This window comes from Macrotis lagotis, chromosome X, assembly GCF_037893015.1.
Source record: "Macrotis lagotis isolate mMagLag1 chromosome X, bilby.v1.9.chrom.fasta, whole genome shotgun sequence".
NCBI classification, from domain to species: domain Eukaryota; kingdom Metazoa; phylum Chordata; class Mammalia; order Peramelemorphia; family Peramelidae; genus Macrotis; species Macrotis lagotis.
The window spans coordinates 289,188,909-289,215,555 of record NC_133666.1 but is presented as its reverse complement, the minus strand read 5'-3'; the positions used below and the strand labels follow the sequence as shown (position 1 = coordinate 289,215,555).

General features: G+C 36.3%; 1 long non-coding RNA gene across 1 annotated transcript in view; it reads right to left on the bottom strand.

Moving 5' to 3' along the window:
• Positions 1–534: 534 nt before the first annotated feature.
• The window catches only part of LOC141503041 (uncharacterized), a 53,272-nt gene continuing 27,159 nt past the window's right edge, over positions 535–26,647 (bottom strand). The window contains exon 3 of the long non-coding RNA XR_012472750.1: positions 535–712. This is a non-coding gene — a long non-coding RNA (uncharacterized LOC141503041). The remainder of the gene's footprint in view (positions 713–26,647) is intronic.

Genomic DNA, 26,647 nt, shown 5'->3' with positions numbered 1-26,647 from the left:
AGACACCAACGTAGGGAAAAAGCATTAGAAGTCACCAAGTACTGACCTCCATCTCTTTTCTTTCTCCTTGTGTCTTGAAATGTGCTCCCATTATATATTTTTTTCTGCCATTTTCTAAGGAAATAAGGGCTTGATTCTCTTGTAGACATGGATAGCATGTCTAGTTGTACTACATGCAAGGCAGGATTCTTTCCCCATCTTGGGTGTCTAGGTGACTCAGCCTTCCTTTGAATACTAAAATGTTTTCAAATGATTCAGCTCCAAGGGCCCTTCAACTAAGATCATTGAGGGGGCACTGAGAGGCATGGGTTGGGACAGATGGACTGCCAATTTGATCCCAGGAGTTTTTTAACTGCAGCAACTTTAATAAACACTATTGGAGCTGGAATTACTGTGGTTGCTGGCAGCAGACTTGGTTCTGTTTTGTTGGTTTACAGAACTGGCGCCATGATTAAGAAGGATGGTAAGGGCTGTTCATATTGTGCCATTAGAGGTGAAATTCTTGAACTGATGCATCATGAACCAGAGTGAAAACATTTGTCAAGAATGTTTTTATTAATCAAGTACAAAAGTTGGAGGTTTGAAGACAGATCCCCCATAGTTCTGACCATAAATGAAGTTGATAGTGGTTCAGTGGCATTATCCTATAACCTGTTGGGCAGCTTCTGGGAAACCACAGTCTTTAGGTTCTGGGGATGGTATAGTTGCAAAGCTGAATAAAATAGAACCATTGTGAAACAGGTTAGGTCAATACTATCATACTGATATTATGTCGCCAAGCACAAGTGGAACCATAATTCCATATGTTCTATACATAAGATATATCTATACATAAGATATACTCTACAGGGGTGCAGCTTTGACTGAATTCAGTCAAATCCAAACCCCTAAGCCTGGGATTACTGTAATGCCATGGTGCCTCTATGATATGAGAAAGACCTACATCTAAAAGGCCAAGGTTTCTCACTGTATCCAGAAGCTCTGTTTCCTATACTATTAGGCTACAGGCTAAGGCAGTTCTAGAAGAGGAAGGTGAGAATGATGTCTTTGCACAACACTCCCCTCACTTTAATCAAAATAATATTCATGTCATGATATCATTTATTTGATGTCCTGGACTTCTTTGTATATGAAGGACAATACTCAATCCCTTTTGCTTTTCACTGAAAAGATTACTTAATTTGAATTTAAAGGACTGGAATTCAAATCTAAGCTCTGATATTTTGATATTAGCAATAAGATATGGATATGGTTACGTATGGACATCCATATGTAGCAACTTATTCCATGGAACAATCTTCAAAATTTTATGGGTCTTGGTTTCCATGGATGGAAAATAAGGGGTTTGAACTAGATGGATCTTCAAGGTTTCTTTCAGTTACAATTTCTGAGAAAAAAAAGTCCTTGAAGGTGAATTCTGAAAAGGAGGGCTTAGAGTGGTACATTGAAGAATTTTTTTTTTGAGATGGGGAAATGAAAAAGCAGGAAGCTATATAGGGAAAAAGGAAGAAGAAATAAAGATCAACTGTACCTACTCAAGTCTTGTCAATGGTAGACCCTTTACATACATACTCATGATATTCCTAATTTTTTTTTTTTGGGGGGGGAGCATGGTTCTTTTTATCCAGCAGCAAAACCCTCAGGATTAATATAAACTATGCTGGAAACTTCTCTTTGTATTTCTCTTAAAGGGACAGGCTAGAGACATTTCCAAGGTCTTTGCTAAAGCAGGAACCTGTGTTCTTTAAGACTGATTCCTTATTGACACTAAATACTAGTATTTTTCAGATTTATTTTTACTGGCAACACAAGAAACTGTTAAACACACAGACATAACTTTAAGATCCTAACACTTACTTCATTACTTCCATTGGAACCTATGAATTCAAAACAGAAGAGTCTGAGTGATCAGAGTCAGCAAGAATTTATAACCAGGAGATAGATATTGGACTGTGATGAGAGTACAAAGAAAAGCAAAGACAGGATCCATGGCCTTAAGAAGCTAATATTCCAATGGGGTGATAACAAGTAAATGATTGTTTATTTATAAGATATATTTAGAATAGAAGGAAGACAGTCTCAGAGGGAAAGCAGTGGGGTATGAGGGGAATTTGAATTTGAACTGAGTCTTAAAGGAAGTAGGAGAGACTGGAGTCAAGAAATGAGAAATTCTAGGTAGGGAGAGAAGACGATTGAAAAGGCACAGAATTGGGAAATGGAGCTTTTTGTGTGCTTAAAAAAACAAGATGGTAGGTCAGTCTATCAGTAAGCATTTATTAAGTGCTTACTATATACCAGGCACTGTGGTATCACTTGGTGATCTCATCAACCACCATGGGTTTAATTAGTGTCTTTTAAAAATATTTTAAACATTTTTATTTAAAGTTTTGAGTTCCACATTCTGTCCCTCCCTTCCTCCCTCCCTCCTCATCCTCCTCCTGAGATAGTAAGTAATCCGATTTTGGTTAACGTGTGCAATTATATAAAGATTTCCATATTAGTCATTTTGTATGAGAAGACTTAAATAAAAGAACAAAATAAAAGAAAGTGAAAAGTAGAATGCTTCAGTCTGTTTTCAGTTGATTTTATAAGGTCTTTCTCTGGAAGGGGTTGTATGCTTACTCATTAGTCCTTTGGGATTGTATTGCTATACAGCTATTCCTCAAATAGTACTGCTTTACTGTGTAATACATTTTGCTCACTTCACTCAGCATCAGTTCATTTGAGTCTTTCTAAAGTTATCTTGCTTTTCATTTCTCAGGGCACAATAATATTCCATTAAATCATATATCACAATTTATTTAGTCATTTTTTAGGTTTTTTTTTTGCAAGGCAAATGGGTTTGAGTGGTTTGCCCAAGGCCACACAGCTAGGTTATTATTAAGTGTCTGAGACCAGATTTGAACCCAGGTACTCCTGACTCCAGGTCCCATGCTTTATCCACTGCACTACCTAGCTGCCCTATTTAGCCATTCTTTAATTGATGGACATCCCTTTGATTTCCAATTCTTAGCCAGTACAAAAAAAGAGCTGTAATATACATTTTTGTACAAATAACTCCTTTTCCCTTTTTTGAGATGCTTTTAGGTATAGAGGCAGCAGTGATATTGCTGGGTCACAATTATACCATTTTATAGCCCTTGAGGCATAGCTCCAAATTGCTCTCTGGAATGGTTGGTTCAGTTCACAACTCTACCAATGGTTCATTAGTGTCCATTCCAGCATTTCCTCCAACATATAACATTTTCTTTTTTTAAGATACAAGTCTCTCTGAGAGGTGTCAGGTGGTACCTCAGAGTTGATTCAAATTACATTTTTCTGATCAATAAGTGATTTAAAACACTTTTCCATATGATTATAGATAGCTTTTGATTTTTTTTTCTGCAAAAAATATGTTCACATTCTTTAACCATTTATCAATTGGAGAGGGACTTGTATTTCTGCAAATTTGACTTGGTTCTCTGATGATGTTTCTCTTGTGTTCTCAAAAAAGAACATGACATCAGGAGAGATGAACCATGACAAGCACATGAATTGATTGTGAGTGAGGGGTGCTAGATTAAGTCATCAGCCTCACTTTCTCCTCCAGAGCCATCTGGGTCCTGCAGCCAGATATGAGTCAGGATGACTGGAGGTTGCCCTGCAATCCTTTCTCCTTGGTTTGTGAGCTGTGGAATTTGGCTATGATGCTCCTGGGAGTTTTCATTTTGGGATCTCTTTTAGGTGGTGATTGGTAGATTCTTTCAATTTCTATTTTGCTTTCTGGTTCTAATGTCAGAGTAGTTTTCTTTGATAATTTGCTGAAAGGTATAGTCTAGGCTTTTAAAAAAAAATTGTTCATGGCTTTAGGTAGTCTAAGAATTCTTAATTTTTCCAGGATCTATTTTCTAGGTCAGTTTTTTCCAATGAGAAATTTTACAGTTTCTTCTATTCTTTTTACTTTTTTGATTTTGTTTTATCTTATCTTGATGAATCATTGAATCATTAGTTTCTACTTGTTCAAATCTAATTTTTAAGGAATTATTTTGTTCAGTGAACTTTTGTACTTATTTTTTTCATTTGGGCAAGTCTATTGTTTAGTGAGTTATTTTCCTCAGTAAATTTTTGTATAATTTTTCCCATTCTATGACTTTTTTTTCATAATTCTCTTGTACTACTCTCATTTTCCCCCCAATTTTTTCTAATTCTTTAATTTGCTTTTTTTAAAAAAAAATCCTTAAAAACTCATTCAGGAATTATTTTTGGACCTGAGACCAAATTACAGTTTTCTTTGTAATATCACATGTAGCCATTTTGACACTATTGTCATTTTCTAAGTTTTTGTCTTGATTCTCTAATTTTAAAATTTATTTTCTGTAGTCAGTCTGGGTTTTTATATGATGGAGGTTTTTTGTTCATTTTTTTCCTCCCTTTTTGTGACTTGGTGTTTTCCAGGTAGAATTGAATTCTAGTCCTGCACTATCCTAAGATTTTTCTGCTAGAGGGCTGAGTCTAAGAGAGAGGCAGATCAACATAGAAAGGACAAAGAGGATATAAAAAACATTACAAAATGTGAAATAGGCCATTTTGACTTTTGCCTTAGCTACTTGTTGTGGAGGGTAATCTTCCCTTCTGCCTTATCCTGAGTCTCCCTCTTGGCCTCCCCTGGGTATGGGGTTTAGCTATTGAACTGCTTCAGGAGTATGGTCCAGCTGCTGAGTTATTATGGTAACAGAATTTTTCTGGTGGCTGACCCTGAGAAAGCTTGTCCTGATCAGCCGAGGGTGTGACCCTGTTGCTAGGTTGCTATGGAAACAGACCTTGGAAGAGTAATTTTATTACTGTTAGGATCTCTCTGCTAGTTGACCTTAGGGAACAGTCTCCCTGTTAGCTAGTCCTGGGGTGGAGTTTTATTATTGGTCAGCAATGGGCTTAAGGCCTCTCTGGACCCTTGCTTTGAAGCTAGCTATTGATGCTGCTCTTGGACCTCGCTTCCTCCCTCCCCAGTGACAGAGATCTTTCCTGTCATGCTGACAAGCTGTTTTCCTTTCCTAGACCAATTCTTTTTTATTTTTATTTTTTTTAGGTTTTTGCTAGGCAATGGGGTTAAGTGGCTTGCCCAAGACCACACAGCTAGGTAATTATTAAGTGTCTGAGACTGGATTTGAACCTAGGTACTCCTGACTCCAGAGCCGGTGCTTTATTCACCACGCCACCTAGCTGCCCCTCCTAGACCAATTCTGAGGCAGTTTTCTAGCTATATGGAAGGGAATTTGGGAGGGCTCTAGATGGTTCCTTCTTCACTCCACCATCTTGGCACCAGAAGTCTAATTATTATCTTAATAGTGACATTCTCAAATCTAACTATTCTTTCCAAATTTTCTGCTGATCTCTAATATTTCATCTCCAACTCTCTGTTTTCTTTTTTCTTTTGGATTTTTTGCAAGACTTGCCCAAGGTCATACAGCTAAGTAAGTATTAAGTGTTTGAGACCAGATTTCAACTCAGTTCTTCCTGACTCAAGGGCTGGTGCTGCTTCTTCTATAAAACTATCTTTTAAAAAAATCCAAACTGGGTGTCTAGTAGACACATCTTAAATGCAATATATCCAAAGCAATTTATTATCTTTCCCTTTAAACTCTCCCCATCTCTTACCTTCTCTATCACAGTGGAGAACAATACCACCCTCCCAATGCCTTAGACTCACAGCCTAGGAATCCTCCAGGATTCCTCACTCTCTCACCCTCCTTATTTAAGCTGTTGTCATGGTCTATATTTCATATTTATATCATCTCTCAAATATTCCTTTTTCTCTGACACTACCATGCCCCTCATACTGATCTTACCCCCTCAGTTCTGAACTATTAAAGTAGTCTGTTGGATGATCTGCTTGCCTCAGTCTTTCCCTGTTCTCATTTGTTTATCCAGCCACCAGTGATTTTCCTAAAGCACAGGTCAGAATATGTCACTTTCCCTACTCAATAAACTCCAGTGGCTCCCTACCACTTAATATGAGCCAAATTTAAAACCCTCTGTTGAGCATTTAAAGCCCAGTTTAACCTAGCCCTTGATCTGCCTTTCCTGCCTTTTTAGTCTTTATCACTATTCTTTAATCCATTGATACTAGCTTCCTTAGTTTCCATGAAAAAGACTCCAACTCTCAACCTTGGCATTTTCTCTGATTTTCCCCATGCCTGAAATATTTCTCTTTTCCTGGCTTTCCTATTTTTTTAAGTTCTAAATAAAATCCTATAACACCTCTCAATTCTAATGCCATCTTTCTGTCAATCATTTCTTATTTATCCTGTGTATAACTTGCTTGTTATTTATTTATTTTCTAGTAATCTTCTTCATTGGTTGTAAGCTCCTATAACAGAGGGACCAGTTTATGTTTATTTTTGTAACAAGTTCTGTTTTGGATATGTTGAATTTAAGTGGCCCAGGGATAATGAATTTGCAATGTCCAGAAGATATTTGGTGATAAAAGACTGAATCTCAAGAAAGAGACTAGGAGTAGATATTCAAACTTGAAAATTACATGGTTGACATTTTACAGACGCATCAAAAGTACAATGTGATCTAAGGGAAAGACAGCTGCATCAAATAAGGGGCAATAAATTGGAGTTTGTCTTCTAACAAACCACATAACCTTACTAGCTGAATAGTCTAGAAAGGATTTTCCAACTTTGAGGCCAAGAGGGAGGAATTCAGAGTTGGAAAGATTATAGAATTATATATATATATATATATATATATATATATATATATATATATATATATATATATATATATCTGAAAGAGACTTTGGAGAGGTGATCTAGTTGAACTTTTTATTTTATAAATAAGGAAACTGAAGCCTATAGAAGTTATGATTTTCCTAATGTCGTAATAAACAGCAAAAGAAGAATCAGTATTCAAATCCAAGCTCTTGGACTTCAAGTTCTATTATACATGTCTGGGAAGTCTTATGCATACCAAATATAGTCACAGAAAGATCCAAGTTCATATCCTGCCCTTAAGTCTCCTAATGTCTCTGAATTTCCAGGAACTAGATTAGATTATACTTTTCTATTTAGTTAAGTTTTAAACAGCTGAACTCACATGCCTTGAAGTGCTGATTCAGATCTTTTTTTTTTTTTAGTTTTTGCAAGGCAATGGGGTTAAGTGACTTGCCCAAGGTCACACAGCTAGGTATTATTAAGTGTCTGAGGCTGGATTTGAATTCAGGTACTCCTGACTCCAGGGCCGGTGCTCTGTCTACTGTGCTACCTAGCCACCCCTCTGATTCAGATCTTGAAAGCTTTTTGCCATTATTTGTTTTCTCAACCAATGAATACTTTTGTCCTGTGAGGGGCTATGAAATTTTTCAGTATTTAAAAAGTGGACCCAAATTGAAGAAGTCAGAAGACATTAAGGAAGGCCAAATCTCAAATTCCTAACTGCTCTGGGCTTTAATGTTTCAGGGGTGTAGGGATAATAAATCCTTTCACTCTTTGCCTTTTAGCAATGTTATAAAGATAAAATGATATATAGAATATGGGGAATAAAAGAACTGTATGGATGTAGTTTAATAGATTAGCTGATGTTTATAGATGAAGGTAGCAAGACCTCATCTATGCCTTCCCCCAATTTCAGAAAGATTAATGATTTATTTATCTTAAATCACCTCAAAGAGGTCAAGATGGAATCAATATGGCAGAGTAAAGGCAGGAATTCCTGTGAGCTCTTCCCCAAACCACTCCAAGTACCTTTAAATAATAATTCTAACCAAATTCTAGAATGGCAGAACCCACAAAAACACTGAGTGAAACAATTTCCCAGCCCAAGACAATTAGATCTGTGGGAAGGGTCTGTTATACCTGGATTAAAAAGGGCCCACAGCACAACCTGGGCCAGGCATCCAGGAATAGCCCATGGGGCACTTTGGTCCCTGGGGGTGCCTGGGTCCATGAAAGTAGTGGTGGTTTCCAGACTTCTCAGCCCAGGGAATGTCAAGGACAACTTGGAAGGTCAGCAAGAATGAATACCAGAGTGAGTGGAACTCAGTTCAGCACAGGCCTTAGGGCAGACCTGGACCCAGGGTCCCAGGAGCAGACTTGGGGAACCACTAGTAGTTGCTTCCAGAGTGCTCATCCAATGGATGGTAAGGGGGTCAGATGAGATTGCAGATGTCTCTTTGCTATCCCTGAGGAAGGACTCTGTTGCTTCACCCATACTCAGATCCAGGTCCTAGTCTCAGGAAAATGAACTTTACTGCCGTAGTGGCACAGGGAGGGTCAGCTAGGTGGCGCAGTGGATAGAGCACTGGCCCTGGAGTCAGAAGTACCTGAATTCAAATCTGACCTCAGACACTTAATAATTGCCTAGCTGTGTGGCTTTGGGCAAGCCACTTAACCCCATTGCCTTGCAAAAACCTAAAAACAAAAACAAAAACAAAAACAAAAACAAAACCAAACATAGTGATGCAGGGACCCTCCTCATAGCTCCAGGTCAGAAAGGATACTTGTGGTCATCCACAGAACATAGCACAGGACAGGAGAGCAATCAAAGCTTCTCATAAGACCTTGGAGGAATTGAGAAATTGCAGGTCCTTGGGAAGCGTGTCCCTGAAAACAGCTGAAAAAACCCCTCAAAAGCTTGGGATGGCGTATCTTCTACCCTGGAAGCAGAGACTCACCTTAACAAAGAGTTAACATTAAGTCATAAACTGGGATAATGAATAAACAGCAGAGGGAAAAAATCCTACCATAAACTATTACTTTGGTCTCATGGAGGATCAGAATACACACTTAGAACATAACAAAGTCAAAGCTTCTTAATCCAAAGTCTCCAAGAAAAAAATCAGGCTAAGGAAGAGCTCAAAAAAGATTTTGAAAATTAAGTAAAGGAGGAAGAGGAAAAAATTGGGAAGAAAAATGAGAGCTATGAAGGAAAATCATGAAAACCAAGTCAGCAGCTTGGTGGAGATACCTAAAAATACTGAGGAAAATAGCATCTTAAAAACCAGTTTGGGTCAAATGGAAAAAGCTGTCCAAAAGGCCAATGAGGAGAAGAATGCCTTAAGAAAACAGAATTGGCCAAATGCAAAAGAGATAAGAAAGTTCTCTGAATAAAATAATTCCTTCAATGTATAATGGAGTTAAGGGAAGCTGATGATTTTTTGGGAAATCAAGAAAAAATAAAATGAAATCAAAAGAATGAAAAAGTAGAAGAAAATGTGAAGTATTTCATTGACCTTCAAAACAGATCCAAGAGAGACAATTTAAAAAAAATATTGAACTATCTGAAAGTCATGGTTAAAAAAAAGAGCCTAGACATCATTTTTCAAGAAATTCTCCAGGAAAACTGCCCTAATATTCTAGAAGTAGAGGGTAAAATAGAAATTGAAAGAATCTGTCAATCACCTCCAGAAAGAGATTCCAAAATGAACACTGCCAAATATTATATTATAGCCAAATTTCAGAACTCCCAAGTCATGGAGAAAATATTACAGTCAGAAAGAAACAACTCAAATTGTGGAACTACAGGCAGGATAACTCAAGATTTAGCAGCTACTACATTAAAGGCTCATAGGGCTTGGAATATGATATTCCAAAAGGCAAAAGAGCTTTAATTACAACCAAGACTCAACTACCCAGCAAAACTGAACATACTTTTTCAGGGGAAAAGATGAATATTCAATGAAATAGAAGACTTTCAAACTTTCCAGATGAAATGACCAGAGCTGAACAGAAAGTTTGGTCTTCAAGTGTAGGACTCAGGTAAAGTATATAGAGAGGGTGGACAGGAAGGGCAAATCATGAGAGACTTAATGATGTTGAATTGCTTTTATTCCTGTATGGGAAGATGATGCTGATTACTAATATGAACCTTTACATTTATTAGGGCAATTAGAATGAGCACATATATATATATATATATATATATATATATATATATATATATATATATATATATATATAGACAAGGTACAGGAGGGAATTGAATTTGAAAGTACAATATATTAAAAAGATGATGTTAATGGGGGAGAAAGGAAAAGGAGAGGTAGAGTGGGGTAAACTATTTTACCTAAAAGAGTAAATGGAGTGGAAGCAGGGAAGGTGAGGGGGTACTGAGTAAGCCTTATTCTCATCAGAAGTGTCTCAGAGAAGAAATATCAAGGCATCAGGACTGGAGCCTTGTACCCCAGTCCTAATAACTGGGCTTTTTGTCTCATCTATGGTATCTAAGTCAAACATTATTTCACACTCTCAAACACTGAAAGTTTAGGACAGATAATTCACCTGAAGAGGGTAACAATTCAAATGAGGGAAATAGGGAAGATTATGATGAAATTAAATGCTTTAATATAAGTCTACCTTTTTATGTAATTGCTTGTTTAAGGATTTGAGTCATTTTCAGAAGATAGACCATGATATCTCAGCTAGGTGACTGCTCTTTTCTTCCTTGAACTATTATTTCTTTTTTCCTTTGCTTATGAATGCAAAAAGAGATAGACAAGATCAATGTGTTGTTGAGGACCATGTTGATCAATTTCATCTCACCAAAGAGAAAAACACAGCTACTACTTGTATTTTGTTTATAAATAAGATCACCAGTGAGGACAAATATGTTTCTTGTAAACATTGTTCTATGGGACAACTTTGAATCATCATTCCTTAGGAAATAAATGCGTCAAAGACTGTATTTCATGACATTTGTCCTTCAACTATGACCTGTAATTCAATTCTTTACCCTTATCCTTTCATTTAAGAAAAAACTGTTGACTTCTGGAAGCATTGCTGTTGAAATGATAGTATTATATCATTTATTCAAGGGAGTGATATATTTTATGATTTCCCACAGAAAAAAGTGACTTGAAGTTCTGCTTGGACCTGCCATAGCCCTAGCTGGATCAATTAGTGCTATATTCTGAAAGTTCTGATTCTATAGGTCCTTACCCCAATTGGTAATTCAGTATAATTCTTTTCTGGAGAATTATAAGAAAATTTTGAGTGGTTTGAGGGGAAGAGGGGAGTACAGGTCTATGAAAGAAAATTCAGATCATTTTGGGAAATTTCCTTTGATTCTATGAAAATTGTTGAACCTATCTCAACCTCATGAACCATAAAGTCAGAAATTGAAAAGAGAATTCAAAAACAGTTCTTAGGTTGATTGTTAGATACTAGTACAGTAGTATCTACTGGGATCTCCTAGTTACTAGGAACTATGGTAGGTCTTTTTCAGCAGAAGTGATTTAGCTCTATTGACATTTTGAAAAATGAACAAGACAACTGTAGGTCAACTAGCTTTAAACAAAACAAAATGAAACAAAAGCTTAAATTAGGCTTCTCAGATTCATCATGTCTCAAATAGAATTTATTATCTTACTCTCTGTCAAATACTGCCATTTCTACCTTTGTAACAGCTCTTATATACAGAGCTTTCTCTCCACTTAGTCACAATCATCATTTAGTTATAATTACCTTCTAATTGATTTTGCTGCATCCAATTTTATCCCTACTCCATTCACCCAATCAATAAACATTAAGTGTATACTATGCAATGCTTTCTGTAATGTGCTAGTCACTGGAGATATAAATACAAAGTTTTTACAAAGTGACAATCTGTGCATAAATGAGTATGTACAGAACAAATGTATACACAATAAATACAAATGAACCCAAAGCATTTAAACATAAGGTATTTCAGGAAAGGATTGGTGTTGGCAGAATCAGGAATGGCCTCATATAGAAGGTGATACTTGAGCTGTGCCTTGAGGAAAGTGACAGATTCTTTGATGTAGAGATAAGAAGACTGTATACTTCAAACTGCCAAAGTGAAGTCCTAGTGATGAGAAATGGAGCTCCATGTATGACAAACAGAGAGAAGGCCAGTTTGGATAGATTTTAGAGTTCAGGGAATAAGAGAACAAAGAGACAGATAGATGGGATCATTTTGTGAAGAGTTTAAAAAGCCAAATTGCCCCTCTTAGAGACATTTGTCTTACTTGTTCTTTCTAGGACTGACTTACAATCATTTGCTTCTAACTGTGATCTGACTGACTGAAGGTCTGCTCTTACATAGTCACCTTTCATTACTTTCTCCTGACCAATACAGAGAGTGCTAACCAAGATTCCTAGTAGAATTCCTTCAACTGGCATGAAATCAAGGTCTATCAGTACCTTAGTTGCCAGCTTATGAATGTTCTCCAACTTATCAATGTCCTTTCTAAAATGTGCTCCCCAGGGACGGAACATAATGCCCCAGATATACTCTGACAAAAGAAAAGTACAGAACAACTCTTACTTTCCTAATCCTGCTCACTTTGTCTCTCCTAAAGCAGCCTAATCCATCCCTCACTTAGCTACCAAGATTTTCCAAAAGTGAAGTTCTGACCACATCAACAACCTGGTCTATGAACTCTTTTGGCCCTATTACCTTTAGGATCATCAGGCCTCTGGCACTGAAAGTTCTTCTTAAATTGATGTTTTGTACCTTTTTTTCCTTCTTTATATTATGGGACACCATTCTTCAAACACAACATCCCATTTATCACTTCTGGACCTTTCCACTGATCATGCGCCATTTCTGAAATGCACCTCTGTGTCTAAGTATCTTTCAACTCAACTCTTATCTTTTGAAGGAGGCCTGTTAATGTCTTCCACCCTTATATTACCCTTTATATACATGGTATATATTTTGTATGTACCCAGTTATTTACATGCTTTCTATCCCTTCAGAAAGTGAGTTCCTTGAGGTAAAAAATACTTGTGTTTCTTAGTATTCCATACAATGATTGGCAAACAATGCCTAATATTTGTTTGTTGACTGATTAAAAACTAGAATGTAAGGCATTACTGTTTTGGAACAATGTATTCCTATCAATGCTTTCATTTTCATTCTGTCTATAAAGGCATGTTTTATTGGCTTCTATAAAAACTCGTTCTCAGTGGTAGCTAGGTGGTACAATGGATTGAGCACCAACCCTGGAGTTGGAAGGATCCGAGTTCAAATTTGACCTCAGACAATCATTATCTAGCTGACCTTGGACAAGTCACTTAACTCCATTACCTTGCAGAAAAAATAAACCTACCAAAAAGCCATGATTCTATAAACTTGAGGGACTCAGTCAGGGCTCTTGGTGGCTACTCATACACAATTTTTGCTCACTTTTTTCAAAATGTCAGTTGTAATCTAACATTTAAAAATAACAACTCTGATGAAAGTGAGAATTCTTTCATGTTGGTGACCCAACAGGGGCCTTAAAATGTATTGCTCTGAATAGATTGATCCTGAGGCCAAGAGGCTTGGCTTATTGATAGATATGATTAATAGAGATTAATAAAATGGTATCTGAGTAGTGCAGCTTGAGCAGATAATGGAGCAAGACCTAATCAGCTACTTCTTCAGTTTTTTAAGTATGTGATGCAATAACATTTCATCAAAACATTTTGTGAGTTCTCTTTCATTTCCAAAAAAACCAAACCCCCAACAACAACTGGACCACTACTTTCTAGGTATGTTATAGATAGGATGTCTGTTTGTGTGTATGTGTGTGTGTGTGTGTGTGTGTGTGTGTGTGTGTTGTATTTGTGTTTTATGATTTTTTCTGTTATAAGATACAATAAATCTGATTTTTTCCTTTCTCCAAATTAGTCCCCTCTTACCATTTTTGATGGCATTGACATGCAAATCAAAATCCCACGGTTAGATTTGATCCTATCTTCTCTATAACCAGACTGTATTAGACTATTGACTCTCCTTTTTTATTTCCTTGGAATCACTATCCCTCTTTTCTGTTCTCACTGTCATACTGAAGGATGTACTAGAAAGAAAGAACTCTTGTTTTGAAATCAAATTCCATTACTTATGATAAAAGTCTTTCTGTATTTGAGTGTTAGGAAAATTTCCCTTATATTAAGCCTGTACTTCCTCTTTGTAACTTTTATCCATTATTTCCTAGTTCTTTACTCTAAGAACCAAAAAGAAAAAGTCAGCTATCACAGTCCTCCTGTTTTCCTCTTATTCAGGGCTGAATATTCTCAGTTGATTGGTTAATTATTTCATAGTCATTCACCTCACTTGAGCACACTTAGATTGGAATTTGCAATTGGTTTAATCCTAGGCATCTAAGAGTCCTACTATTGGTATTTTTAATTAAACACTACCAATGGAATTCATCAAAACTCAAGAATTGTTTGTTGGTTGAGTTGTAGGAGGGATTCATATGCATCAGATCAAACACTGGAAAAAATGACATCTAAGATTCCTTCCAACTCTGAAATTCTTTCTCTGACCACATCCCAATCATAGCTCTTGGGTGTCACAATGTATAGGAATTCCTGGGTGAATCAGAATGCTGGTTTTGTTCTTTTGCATGTCAACACTCTATTATTCTCTATTGTGGTCATAGTCAAAGTTTTAAGAAGTTATTAGAAACATGAGCTATGCTCACCACAGCTGTTGAGGGCGTCAGAGTTTCCCTTTTACTAAGGGAGTTTCCTAGTTCCAATAGTTCTCTGATCCTGCACTTTTCCCCCATTATTTCCACCCTTCTGGCTCAGCACAGTGTCGCATGTTGCATCCCAAAAGGTCAGCATCATTCTAGTCATCATTGAGGAAGAGAATTGGAAGCATAATAGTGGTGAAAAGGATTTTATGCTAAATTGTGGTATTTTCAAATTTGGGGTCATGAATATCACTGGATGTTATACCTTCAAAAAGTCATAATGGAATTGGAGAAGGTTCCAAAAAGTAAATTTATATTGAGTGGTATCCTGAAAGGCATGGAAGCTGTTGACCATTGTGTTATGAAGAGAGACACAAAGGATTGGAAACAATCTGATTTAAAAATATAAAAACTGAGATTTTGATCAAAATCTCCAAAAAAGGATAGAGTAAATAAAGACCTGAAATTGAGAGAGTTAAATTTAGGACTGAAAAAAATGAAACAGGCATCTAGGTGGCACAGTCAATAGAATCTTGGGTTTGGAATTAAGAAGACTCATCTTCATTGGTTTAAATCTAATCTCAGACACTTACTGGTTATATAACCTGGGCAAGTGAATTAACCCTGTTTGCTTCAGATCCTCATCTATCATATGAACCAGAAAAGGGTACTGCAAATGACTCCAGGATCTTTGCCAAGAAAGTATCCAAAAATGGAGTCACAAAGAGTTGGCTACCACTTGAACAGCAGGGAAAGGAAGCTCTTTGAGTTTATTCAATAGAGAGTAAATTTCTTTGTTATCTATTAGGTTAAAAATGTGAGTTTTTAAATAATTTGACTCTATATGATTATAATGATCAGGATTAGCCTTGAAGAATGTCCTTCCTTTTCTTTGCAAAGATTTACTCAGTTGGCACTTTGGACAATTTTATGGATTATTTTCTTCTCTCTGTCTCTCTCTCTCTCTCTCTCTGTCTCTGTCTCTCTCTCTCTCTTTAAATTGTTTACAAAGGAATTCTTTATGAGGTAAGGAGGAATATTTTTGGAAATAATGGTGACAGAAAAATGAAAGTTATTAATACATTTCTTTTCAATAGGAAGGGGGAGAGAAATTAATAAATGATGAATATACAATGAAGTTCTAGGGAACCCAGGATATTTGAAGTCTTCAGAGCAAATTAAGATGATCTCCTGAAAGAGTTTCTTAAGGTCCATACAATTAGATTAAATGACAGTTTTTATGCTTCCATTATCATGTTGACATAAAAATGTGTTTCCTAGTGGAGATACAATCATTGGCAACATGCATAATGGCACTTTGTCAACAGATATACTGAAAAGAGCTTTGGTCTAGGAGGTAGGATACAGGTTTTAGTTCTCTGTCAGTCATCCAATGTATGATCATGGGTAAGATTTTATATACAAAACAAACAGGTTGAACTGAATAACTTCTAATCTCCTTTCAGCTTTAACTTCCTGTGATTCTAGGTAAACACTCTGGCTTCAGAATGTACTTTTAATATCCCTCCAGTGACATTCTTCTCATGGACTCCATATCTACTTAGAATCATAGGACCACACTATTATGGACTGAGCTCCTCTCAGCAGTTCAGAGACCAAGGATAATCCTAAAAGACTTGTGTTGGAAAATGTCATCCACAATGAAAGAAAAAAAAATGAAGTCTGAATACAGACTAAAACAAACTATATTTACTTTTTAAAACTTCTTTTGTGCTTTTTATTTCTTTCTCTTGTTTCTTTTCACCTTGAGCTCTGTTGTTCACAACATGACTAATATGGAAATATGTTAAACAGAGTAAACACCTAAAACCTATGTCAGATTACTTGCTGCCAGGGGGAAGGGGAGGAGGGAAGGACAGGTAGTGAAAAAAATGTGAAACTCAAAAACTTACCAAAGATAGTTGAAAACTATCTTTGCATGTAATTGGAAAAAATAAAGTAGAATAACTAAAAAAAAAGAATCATTGGATCAGGTTAGAAGAGAGTAACCCTGTAATCCTCTTATTTTGAGATGAGAAAAAGTCTAGTTGACTAATTAGCAACAGAGTTGTTGCTGTCTTGTCTCCTAGATTTTGCTTTTTTTCAAGTGTACTAGTTGCTTCAAAAGGCAGCTAGGTAATTAAATGGAGAGAGTTCCAGGCCTGAAGTCAGGAAGACCTGGGTTCAAATCCTGATTCAGATACTTAGTAACTATGTAACCCTGGGCAAGACAGTTAACCCTATTTGCTTCAGTTTCCTCATCTGTAAAATGAACTGGAGAGATAAATAGCAAATAGCTCTAGTTTCTTGCTCAAGAAAACCCAAATAGATTCACAAAGAGTTGAAATGAGAATGACTTGAACAGCAACGATTTGGATCAAAGTTACAAACCTCATAGTCAAATACAACTAATATAAAAGATTTCCAAAATGACAGTCATTCTCTTTTCCAAGAAGACATCCTCCTGAGATTTTCTCTAATTCAATCTCTGTATGTAGTCTTCATCTCCCCCATTAGACTGTGAGCTCCTTGATAGCAGGGCCTTTAAGATTTTTCCATTTTCTGTATTTCCAGTGCATATCCCAGTGCCTGAACATAGTTGACGCTTCATAAATGCCTGTCAGTCAACCCCCTTCCAAACAAATCCAACAATTCCTAAATCTAATGAAAACTAATATGAATACAGACTTCAAAACTTTTAAAAATCTTTATTTATATAATGAAATTGTGCTTCAGGACTATGAACTGTGAATCAGGTAGAATATTATAATCCCCATTTTGCAGATGAAGAAATTGAGGTTCAGGAGAAGTTGAATGAGTTGCCTTGTGTTACATGGCTAGTTGCTACAGAGAATCAGGATTTGACTCCCATGCTATCCCACATTGTCTTTCCCTTTCTTTACATTCAACAAAAAAGAACATGATTCTATCTCCTAAGTTTTTCACTTCGATCACAGGACATACTTTTAGACATAATATTTGGACATAATCACATCAGTGTCCCTGGTGGAATTTTCCCTCATGGTCAATGCCTTTACTGGTGAGAGAGAACAGTGGTATAAACTACCCATAAAGTTAGATAAGTAGAGATATAAATGAAATTCCTAGCTCACCAGAGTTCAGATTTAACAAATCTCTACCAAATAGTGGAAATATAGAATTTCTGTCCTGTGTTCTGGAACTATGATGATTATTGTTTAATTTTATATCATCCTAAGCTCTGAGACTCAATTTTCCTTTGGTGTCAAAACTAGATAAAAATGCATTAAGAAATGAGCCACAGTCAGTGGTCAAGCTCTGAATTTCATAACATCAAGAGGACTCTATCACCAGAAAGATGCTGTGACTCAGCCCCAAAGTCAAAATAGGACATTTATTAGGACACTTCATTTTTTCTGTTGACAATCTTAATATGTGCCAGACCCTCAAAATATAATATTTCCCATTTATGGGGCAACTCCACAAAGACAAAGTCTCACTTGCTAGTGTCAGCCTTTGAGGGAGAAAGATTACCTGCCTTGACAATGGTTCTCATTTCCTGGCTATATCCTATTCTCTGATGGCACTGAGGGTGTGATTTGATGGCCCCCAATAACTAGACACAGCCTTCACTTTGTGCAATATATGACTCTCTAAAATCCTGAGCCTTCTGCCAAAGGAGGCTAGTGAGAAGAGTACAGTCCATTTACACTTTAGAAAGGGAAAGTTAATTGTATTTTCTCTGAGAGGCATAGCTGTGAGGAGTTAAAGGATGACGTTTAACAGGTCTTTATAAAAGCCCTGATATTTCCAAGACCAGTCTTTCAGGGATCGCCTCAGTGGGAATCTGTCAGTGTCCAGAACAGTGGAAATCAGTTTTTCTATCTAAAAAGAAAACCACAAACTTTTGAAGTGATTGTGCTTTTACTATTGCTTAGATTTCCAGTTATATTGAATTCTGACTTCAAGCATGAGTTTCAGGATAACAAGAACCTGGAGCTATAACCAAGCTTTCTCAGAATTACAGAACCTCAGTGATAAAATGGACCTCAGAAGTCATCTAGTTCAAACTGTTCCTCACCAATACTATATTAGTATTAAAAATTCTAGAGTGAGTTTTGTTTAAATTTGTTTTTAGTGTGAGTTTCAAGACTTGAAAAGTACTTCACAAATGCCTATTCATTTGATCCTTACAGCAATCAACAATGGGAGGGAGGTGATATTATTATTCCCATTTTACAAATTAGAAAACTGAGGCAGACAGAGGTTGTGTGACTTGTCCAGGGTCATCCAACTAATAAGTGTTTTTAACTGATCTTCCTGACTTCAGATCTGGTACTCCATCCATTGAGCCACCTGCTTACATTGCTGATGAGACTATATGTCTTCTTTTTGAAGACCTTCATAGATCTGACAGGTGAATTATTCCTTGTTCTCCTAATGAATAGTTGATCTGTCAGATCTATGGAAAGGGGAGCAGTTTATGACTAAGGAAGAGATGATTACATTAAATTAAAAAGCTTTTGCACAAACAAAACCATTGTAGCAAGATTAAAAGAAATGTAACAAATTGGGAAACAATTTTTACAATTAGTGTTTCTGACAAAGGTCTCATTTCTAAAATATACAGAGAGAACTGAGTCAAATTTATAAAAAAAAAGTCATTCCCCACATCCACAAATGGTCAAAGGATTTACAAAGGCAATTTACAGATGAGGAAATCAAAGCAATCTATAGTCATATGAAACATTGCTCTAAATCATTACTGATTAGAGAAATGCAAATTAAAGCATCTCTGAGGTACCACCTCATACCTCTCAGATTGGACAATATGACCAGAAAGGACAATGATCAATGTTGGAAAGGATGTGGGAAATCTGGGACACTAATACATTGTTGGTGGAGCTGTGACCTGATCCAGTCTTTCTGGAGAGCAATTTGGAATTATGCCCAAAGGGCAGTAAAAATGTGCATACCCTTTGATCCAGCAATGCCACTGCTAGATCTATACCCTGAAGAGATCATGAAAAAGAGTAAAAATATCACTTGTACAAAACTATTGATAACAGCTCTGTTTGTGGTGGTAAGGAATTGGAAATGGAGGGAATGCCTGTCAATTGGGGAGTGGCTAAACAAATTTTGGTATGTATGTTATGGAATGCTATTGTTCTATCAGAAACCAGGAGGGATGGGATTTCAGAGAAGCCTGGAAGAATTTGCATGAACTGATGCTGAACAAGACGAGCAGAACCAGAAGAACACTGTTCACCCTAACTGCAACATGGGGGTACTGGTCAGCCTTAATGGACTTGCTCATTACATCAATACAATAATCAGGGACAATTTTATGGTATCTGTGATGGAGAATATCATCTGTATCCAGAGAAGCAACTGTGGAGTTTAAAGACAAGACCAAAGATTATTACCTTCTATTTTTTAAAAAAAGTTGCCTTATGTACTACATAATTTTCTTGTCTCTAATATTTTATTTCTTCCTCAAAGATATGTTTTTTTTCCTTTCCACACATTCCATTTTGATCAATGCATAGCATGGAAACAATGTAAAGATTGTCAGATTGCCTTCTGTGTGTGGGGGTGGTTAGGGGAGGGAAGGGAGGGTAGGGGAAAAATTGTAAAGTTAAGAACCTTACAAAAAACAATAGGCAGAAACCACTATTGTATATAATTGGAAAACAAAATATTTATCAAAAATATCTCCAGTCAAAGGCAATTCGTTATCTCTGAATACAGCCTATTCTACCTGTAGTGGTTGTGGCATGCCCATAACATTGAGCTGCTATTTCCTCTTCTATTCACAGATGAGTTTCTTCAAGACCCCAAAAATTCTTGGATATTTGGCAGGAGAATTTTTTATAATGGTAAAGACAGAAAGAGACTCTGCCCTGGAAGGCAGGAGGAAATCTAGCTTCTAGTGGGCCACTGACTAGTGACGTGACTTGATTTACATGTTATCCACCCCAACTTTTACATATTGCCCCTTGCTAAACCCACAAACACTGCTGGCACTCAATCAAATCAGTTGGACCTTTTAGAATCAGAAATGACCTGATGAGTTTTAATCTGAGAGGGGTTTAAAGTGACACTAAACCACAGGATAGAGAATCAACATCTAAGACCAAAACACAGCTTCCATATTGTATGCAATCAATTAAGGTGAATAAGCTTCACTTATGGCTCCTACAAGCATATTTATGACTATCTGGTAGGGTAGGAAGAGTCCTGGGATAGGAATCAGGATCCTGGGTTCAAGTCCCAGGACTGAACATTTACAAGATGTATGATCTTTCTCTTCCTTTCTTCCTCCCTCCTTCCTTTCCCCCTTTCCTTCCTTTCTTCCCTTCTCTTATAATTTGAAATCATCTTCATCATTTTTTATGTCTTTTCATTTTAGCATCTGAACCTAAGCAACTATTTGGTTTATTTCCATATGAGTCTCTGATCCTGGCAGAAAGTATTTCTTCTCAGAATGGGCTCTCATTTAACGCATAGTGACTTTTGCTACTGGTTCTTACTATTACCAGGTTATGCATTTGCCTTGGCTTTGGTTTAGGCAGAACAGGAATTTCTCCTCCTACTGCCTCCTCCTTCTTGAAATCAGCAAATTATCCAGCCAGCACTAGTTTACCTACTGGCATTGAATGTTGGGCAAGTGGTAGTGAGATATGAGGTTCATTTTTTACTTCAGGCTTTGGGGAGCTGTCCTGCCTACTCATCCAATTTGGGAATCCTAGTATTTTCAAATACTCAGCTCTCCCAGTCACCATCTGTCAAGGGTGATGACCCCTGGCACATGCTATTGGTGGCCTCCTCTGTAACTCTCCAAATGAAGAAATCCTTTGATGGAAATCTAGAACTTTTTCTGTGATTTTCTCCTATAACACTTAACCTTCCGCAAATCATAATGTGTGTTGGAGTTTAGAAAAGTACTGACAACATTGACACAGGCTAAGATGGGGATCTGAGTTATGGGTCTGCTAACAGTGATTTAATTCTATGCCATTATTGACAAGCTTAAACTGTAATCTAGTTAGAAATCAAAGTAATACGATTGATTTTTTTTTTTTAGATTTTTGCAAGGCAAATGGCATTAAGTGACTTGCCCAAGGCCACAGAGCTAGGTAATTATTAAGTGTCTGAGGCTAGATTTGAACTCAGGTTCCTGACTCCAGGGCCGGTGCTCTATCCACTGTGCCACCTAGCCGCCCCAAGATTGATTTTCTTATGTGAGTCATAAAATGGCCCTGAAAGCAATTTTCATAATGGGATTCCAGAAGTTAGGCTCTGATCTATAACCCATTAGCTAGAATAAGTGCACAGTCTTCCAATGGGACTATTTGGGAGGGAGCAATGTTCATTTACATGTTTAAGTTCTGATATATTTGAAAAAATAAGGTGAATTGGTTTTAGTATTATATTCCATGTAATTGATATATTTGGGAAAATGTGATTCCTAGCCCATTGGAGTTGGCAAACAGTTCCAATATGGACTAATATATGTACATTGGAGTCATAAAAATGAAATAATGTCAAAATCTTTTCCCTTTAAAGGGCAATGTAATACAGAGACAAAACATAATAACTATGACATTTAGAAAATGATTCTCAGCTTTTCTATTCTGTCAGTTAATATAAGACCAGGAGCTTATTGTGGCTTAGATTATGAGTGTCTTATTGCAAAATTTATACTTAAATTGATGGAAGCAGGGAAAAACTATCAGGCAGTAAAGGTATGACTTAAATACCATCCCCTATGAATATGAAGTGGAAGTGATTAATAGATTTAAGGGATTACAACTGGTAGATAGAGTGTCTGAATAACTATGGTCAATATTGTACACAAGGTAGTAACTAAAAAAACACAAAGTAAAACAAGAAAGAAAAATGTCTGTCTAATGAGGATTTACAAATAGCTGAGGAAAGAAGGAAAGTGAAAGGGAGAGGAGAAAGGGAAAATATATTCAGCAGATTGTAAAATTCCAAAGATCAGCATTGAAAGACAAGAAAATATTGTTAAATCAGCAATGCAAAGAAGTGGAAAACAATAGAATGGGAAAGACAAGAACTCTCTTCTAGAAAATTAGGCTGTTAAAAGAAAGTTTTATGCAAAAATGGACATGATAAAAGACAAAATGGTAGTGATTTAATAAAAGTAGAAGAGATTAAGGAGAGATGGCAAGCTTACACAGAAATACTATATAGAAAGAATTTACTGGCAATTTACTGGTAACCACCAACCACGTTGGTGTGGTTACTGACCTAGAGACATTTCCTGGAGAAGCATTGCTAACAACAAAAAGGCCAGTAGGAGTGGTGGAATTTCAGCTAAGCTATTTAAAATCCTAAAAAAATGGTGTTGTTAAAGTGCTGTATTCAGTATTCCAGCAAATTTGGAAAACTCACAGTGGCCACTATTTTAGAAAAGATCAGTTTACCTTCCATTTATAAAGAAGGGCATGCCTAAGAATATTCAAATTACCTAACAGCTGAACCTAGACAGTGAGTTTATTCTTAAGTTTCTGCAAGGAATGCTTCAGCAATATATGAACCAAGAATTTCCAGACTGGTCTGGTTTTCAAAAAGGCAGAGGACCTAAAGACCAAATTGCCAACTTTCACTGGATTATGGAGTAAGCAAGGAAGTTACAGAAAAAAAAATCTATTTCTGCTTCTTTTGCTGCACTAAAACTTTTGATCACAACCAAATGTGACATGTCCTCAAAGAAATGGGAGTATCAGATCATCTTACTTGCCTTTTGAGGAACTTGTATTTGGTTCAAAAAGCAATGTTTAGAACCAAACATGTAGTAACTGATTGGTTGAAAAGGAATTTGACAAGCTGTATATTGCCACTATATTGTTTAATTTATATACATAATATATCATGGTTATCAAGAGAAATATAAACAATCTTAGATATGCATATGGTACCACTTTGATGACAGAAAGGGAAGAAGTCTTAAGAAGCCTCTTGACAAAGATGAAAGAGGTGAGTGCAAAAGTTGGCTTGAAGTTTAACATCAAAAAAACTAAGATCATAACTGGTCCCTGGCACTTGGCACATAGATAGGGAAGAAATGGAAGCTGTGTCAGATTTAGTCAGATGGTGACTATAGTCATGAAATTGAGATACTTGTTCCTGGGAAGGAAAATAAAGTATAATAAAAAAGCAGAGATAGCACCTTGCCAACATGGTCCTTATAGTTAAAACTATGGTTTTTTTTTTAAGTTTTTAGTTTTTGCAAGGTAATGGGGTTAAGTGGCTTGTCCAAGGCCACACAACTAGGTAATTATTAAATGTCTGAGGATAGATTTGAACTCAGGTACTCCTGACTCCAGGGCTGGTGCTCTATCCACTGCACCACCTAGCTGCACCCTAAAACTATGGTTTTTCCAGTTGTAATGTATGACAGTTAGAGTTGGATAACTTTTAAATTGTAGTGCTGAAGAAGACTTTTGAGAGTCCTTTGGATAAAAAAACGTCAAATCAGCCAATATTAGAGAAAATTAATTCAGGTTATTCACTGTAAGGTCAAAATTCTGAAAGTTGAAGTTAAAGCTTCTCTGGAAGAATCCCTAAAGTTGGGAAATATAGAAGACAAAAGAAGAAGGGGATTACAGAGGATGATATGGATAAAGAGTATCAAGGAGAGACAATGCCATCCACAGCCAGTGGGGAAAAAAACTATGGAGTCTGAATGTATACTATGTTCACTTTTAAAAATTTCTTTTATGTTTTTTCCCTTACTTTCTCATGGTTCCCCCCCCCACTTTCTTTCAATTCCAATTCCCCTTTTATAATATGTAAATATGCTAAACATGTATAACTTTTATCTGTTCCCTGCCATGGGGAAGGGGGAGGGAAGGGAGGGTGGTAGAAAAATGTGGAACTCATAAATTTGGAAATGAATTATTGTTAAAAAAACACCATTGCCTGTAATTGGAAAAATAATATAAAATTTCACTAAAAAATCTCATAGAAGCAAGGAACATAAATTTGGACAGATTTTGGGAGACAGTGGAATATAGAAGGCTCTGATGTTCATTAGGTCATGAAGAGTCAAATAAAACTTGAAGAAAAACAATGGTGACATATACCCTTCCCACCTAAGAGAACATCATTAAGCATTTTTAATGCAAAATAAAAATAAAAAGAAGTGAAGGAGACACAAAGAGAGAAGTTCTGTTACTTTCTTGTTAAATTTAATATTTAGAGAAATATGCTTCTTTAAAATGTGAACTATATATAAACAGGTTTTTCCACCCAATTTTATTCTTTGCATTTTCAAATATTTATATTTGTTCAGGATTAAATTTATGTTTAAAAAAAGAAAATATAACCACCAAAATGATTACATGCCATAGAAAGGACATAGGGAAACACGAAGGGATCTTCCTGGCATGGGGAGATGGGCAGAATGAAGTCAGGAACCAGAGAAAATTTCATGAAGGTGGAACCTAGCCTGAATATAAAACCATATTTCTCATACTCTGTGAGTACTTAGCACATTTTTGCTGGATAAATTAATGATGATTACTTCTTCCCAATGGATATGTTTGGGTGTGAGGGCTAGTATAACTAATTGACATTTTAATGGTAACCAATTTTTTTACTCTCTAGAAGTTTATATTAATTGTATTAGATAGACTTTTTCCCCCTAAAATAAAATTCAGCTCAATGTGGTGATAGAATAGGTGGCTCCTTGAGGGCATTAAGTTTTGGCATTAAATTTTGAGGAATTTCCTTGTTTAAATTTAGGTTCTACATGTTGCATAAAAACTCAAACATTTCAATTTTCCATTTTAGTTTATTAAATAATATCACTATTATATTTAAATATAATTAGCATTACATAATAATAAATATTAGTTCTATAATCACTTAAAACAAACAATAATCAATCAATCAATCATTAAAAAACAAAAACTAGTGTATGCCTATCTGTGTGGGATTATTCAGTATATGAATACTGCCCTATAATACTATCACCTCACCTAGCTAATCACTTAAGAGTTTTTTGATTGAATGTTATACTGATAGATGCCTACAGGCAGGAGATGAGGTTAAGCAAAAAGATAGATTCTGGAGCAATACAGTGAGAAACTGTTAATAATTCTGTGTCAACTTGATGGTAATTTGATGTCTTGAGGTCATAGATTTAGAGCTAGAAGAGATTTTCATGGTCATCTTGTCCAATCTCTTCATTTTACATATGAAGAAACTGGGGCCCACAGAGGTTAAGACATTTCCCTAGTGTCATACAAGTGATGATAGACAGGACTAGGATTTGACCTCAACTTCTTACATTCTATCTCCCTAGGATACCTGCTCTCCTTAGGGATATAGTTAAGAGTCAGGGACTCTGAAATTCATTTTTTCATCATTTTTTTCCTAGGGACATCCCTACTCATCTGTATTTTGGAATGAATTGTTCTAGAGACTTGCTAAATTTTCTAACTCCTCAAGATGCTGTTTCTTTTAGGGATGCTTAAGAACAGTTCTTGGTCCTGGGTGAAACCAAAAGAACTCAATTTAGGCCTTAGAATCTATGCCTACATCAATTTATGGTGCAAATAATTATCCAGTGTGTCTGACTATACTCAATAAGGTAAGCAATTAATTGCTAGCATTCACTTTAAGTATTATGACATAACTTTGTTTAGAATAGAAGTGGACAGGTATGTAATGCCTTTGATAGGGCATCTGTGGCTATTAGGGATAGAGAAAACTTTTATACAGTAAAATTTCAAGTGAATTTACATTCAGACTTCTTGTTTCCATTTTTATCTCACCCATTCCTCTCTACCAACACTTTACAAAAGCAACCAATAAGTAACTGGATTGTCTGATTATCAGTTTCATTTCCATAGCTCCTGTATATTGGGCATTCCTTGCCTCTACGGAGTAGCTCAAGGTCAGTGCTTTTGTCTGGAGGGGCCATTGGCTCTTTGAAAGAAGAGGTCTAAGGCAGTGACAATGTGTCCTGCTAAAACTCCATTTCCCTTTATATTCTGGTGCCCTTGAAGGAGGCAGAATAGAGCTCTGGTGTGCTATGATTTGATCATACCTATCCTCTTATCTGAGAATGAGGATGGTGTGAAAATCTTTTTCTTGACACACATGCTCCCTGTTAGTTTTTTCCCCCACAGGTCTAACATCTCCTTTTCCTCTCATTTCTTTTTCTATCCTTGGAAGCTGATTTTGCCCTATTTTTCTCTGTTGTATTACTGCCACGTATCC